This window comes from Panthera uncia (genome assembly GCF_023721935.1).
Source record: "Panthera uncia isolate 11264 chromosome B3 unlocalized genomic scaffold, Puncia_PCG_1.0 HiC_scaffold_1, whole genome shotgun sequence".
NCBI lineage: Eukaryota > Metazoa > Chordata > Mammalia > Carnivora > Felidae > Panthera > Panthera uncia.
In genome coordinates this window covers 69,041,888-69,045,207 of record NW_026057582.1, presented here as the reverse complement: position 1 = coordinate 69,045,207, position 3,320 = coordinate 69,041,888, and the positions used below count along the sequence as shown (strand labels likewise).

The following is a 3,320-nucleotide window of genomic DNA, read 5'->3' as shown; positions in this document are numbered from 1 at the left end:
TTAGCCAATTTCAGAAGGTAGAGAGAGTGACAAGAGGAACTGCTAATAGCCAGTCTAACCAACTTCACACTATAATAAAGTATACTTTCTAAAAGCAAGTCTGATCGTGTCTTTTCCCTTAAAATTTTCCCTTAAAATCTTTAGTAGGTTTTAAGAGAAAGTTAGAAGGCTGTTTTCTTGAACAGAACTTTCCTTTGTTACATTCAAAGCTGTTTTCTCTCCCTGTACCTATAAATGTGTAGAGTGCTATGTGGATAAGGGTTCCTCTCTGTTGCATGCTTGCTATAGGGTATGCAGTCTAGCCTCACTTGGCCTAGGCACATTCCTCCTGGATAATGAGAGCTCAGGAAAAATGTTTATTTTTTCTTTCTCTGCTTCTAAGTTTTCCTCCAAAAAAACACTCTGGTTCTTTGCATCTGTTCCTTTAGAGTTACTATGACAGTGGGGAAACAGATAATAAATTAAATAGGTATTTTAAATATATAAAATATTAGATATTGTCAACTGCTAAGGAAAAGCAAATATTGAAGGAGAATAGGGATATATGCATTAGTAGAGGTCTGGATTTTAGGTGCAATGACCACATAAGACCTCACAGAGGAAGTGACATTTGAGAAAAGATATGAGGTAAGTGCTATTACTCTCTGGCCTCCTCCTGTGCCCTTGTAATTAGGAATACCTCTTGCCAGAGTTTCAACCCTTTCCCCATAGACTCCTATGAGTAAATGTGGGAAAATGCTGAAAATATGAGCAAAAACAGGAAAATGCCAAACTGAGCAGAAGACTTGTGGATGAGGGCTGCTGGGTCTAGGGAAATGCAAATGACCCCTTTGAGAGAAAGGGAACATTTTTACTTCTCCATGTGTTTTATCTGCGTGCATGATTGTTGTCTCTGAACCAGGATTTTTCAAAACATGGTTCTACTCTAGGTTCAATAGATGGTCATTGGATTAGTTTAGTAGGTAATAACCAACAACAGGGGGGAAAAAAGTAGAAGAAAAATAATATCATTTGTTGCAGTAAGGATAGGAATTATTGTTTCAAACACATGTACACACACTCAGCTAAGTGTTTGCTGAGCGATGATATAAAGTGTATTTCTTACTATGGGTCATGGATAAGAGAGTTTGAAAATTACTGTGCTAAGCCTAAGAGAACTTCTGAAATGGTGTCTCCTAAAGAGGGGTTAAGACAATGAATGAGGCAAGAAGGAAACTGTAATGGGCTCTTATCTGTGGGGAAACGAAAACCTAGGGCTAAATGGAGACAATCAGGTATCCACTTACCCCTACTTGTTCAATTAGAGATTAAAAACTACATTTAACGGTTTGTATTTCTTGTTCTTTTTATTTTTGATTTCCCTCATGTGTGCATATTTGCACGTGTTCTGTTGTGTGTATTTTTGTGCTTTATTATAGAGGCTACTGAGAAAGACCCCGAGGAAAGGAGAGTCTAGATAATTTTCAAAGGAAGTCAGGGAAGTTGGGGAGACTATGCTACCGTGTAGCTGACATGAACAGAATCCCAAGTTGGAATGGTGCTAGAAACTGTCAAATGGAGAAGGCTGAGTTTGTGGGAGCTTCTGCAAAGACAGACAGAAAGAAATAAAGTACACAGAGAGATAGTAGAGACCATGGAAAGGTCTAAGGGCTGACCTGTAGAGAGGCTCAAATAGGTCCCCAAACCCAGGTCACATTGGCATTTTCTAAGATTCAGTCTTGGCCCTTTGTTCTCTCTACACTTCTTCCCTCATTAAATGGATCTCTTCTGATTCTTCAGTTGTTGTTTTAATGCAGACAATCCTTAAATCTATATCCATTGGTATAGTTTCTCCTGAATTCCAATCTAGTATTTTCAAATGCCTGCTGAGCAGTTCGTCTTTGAATATCTCTTGTATTACCTTTTCTGGCTCCTAGCCTGAGAGCTTAAACTACATTCATGGCTATCCATATACATCTGTAGAGCTGGCAGGACAAGTCCACTAGGGATATCTGTGAATGAGAAAATAAAGCATATCTTTTGGTCTTTCCTAAAAACTTAAATAATGGAAAGCCACATTCTACCAGGATGGTTAAAAAATTAAGATAAAGACCTCTACAGACCAGGTGGTGAGCCACACTAACACACATCAAGAAGGGTGGCCTGCAACAGAAGGAGCCATCCAGTATATCCAGCACAGGAGAGGAAGTGGAAGGGAAACTTGAGGTTTCCTGATAGAAGAATGAAAGGCTAGATTCTTTAAATCAGTGGAGTGTATATGTATGTGGTCATGTGTTGTCTCAAAAGCACTACAAACTGATGCACCCAGGTGGCTCAGTGGTTGATCTTCAACCAACTGAGCTTCAGCTCAGGTCATGATCTCAGTTTGTGAGTTCTAGCCCCGTGTTGGACTCTGTGCTGACAGCTCGGAGCCTGGAGCCTGCTTCGGATTCTATGTCTCCCTCTCTCTCTTCCCCTCCTTTGCTTGCAGTCGGTCTCTCTCTATCTCTCTCAAAAATAAATAAACATTAAAAAATTTTCTTTTAAAAAGCACTACCAAACTATTTTTATGTACTTCCTGTGACCCTATTTTACTTACAAGTTGATTTCTTTTAAAGAAATATAAACTACTCTTAGACTAATACAATTTCAAAGATGTTGAAATCTTCCTCATTTGTTAGCTTTTGTTTTTTCCTATTTGAATCTACTGATGCCCTATGATTCTGAGGAAGTTACATTTATGGTATTATTATCACTTCCCATTGAATAGATCTTGGAATTACATCAAACTTAGAATCTAGAGTTCCAATTATTATTATTATTATTATTATTATTATTATTATTTTTGTAACTGAGACCTGAAATCCAGTGATCCATGAGTATGCTCTAGGTGCCTAACTGAGTAAGTTTTCCCTCAATCTGATTGGAGATCCAATCCTGGATTATGAGGAAGGTTCAGCAAGGCCATGGGGGAGCCCTTAAGCCAAAATCACCTGTCAGGGAGTCCCACATTTTCCAGTAACATACTTGCTTCAGGATCCCTACCAGGTTCCATGGTTAATTATGAGCAGCCCTTGGGAGACGCACCTTCAGCACAAACACACATTTGGATTTCAGACCCTGGTCAATTAGACTTGTAGTTGATCATTGAGGTATATTATCATGGCCTCTAGCCACCACTGCTTTTCTCTGCTCAATCCAGACTTATGCAATATTTTTCTTAGATGAATTTGATGAGAATGGAACCTAGAACAGAACCCTGTTCCACTAAAAATGTCATTTCAGATTATATACATATATACATGTATATATATATATGTATATATATATATATATATATA

General features: G+C 38.3%; 1 pseudogene; it reads right to left on the bottom strand.

Annotated features, from left to right (window-relative positions):
• Positions 1 to 637: 637 nt before the first annotated feature.
• The window catches only part of LOC125910328 (60S ribosomal protein L28-like), a 3,235-nt pseudogene continuing 552 nt past the window's right edge, over positions 638 to 3,320 (bottom strand).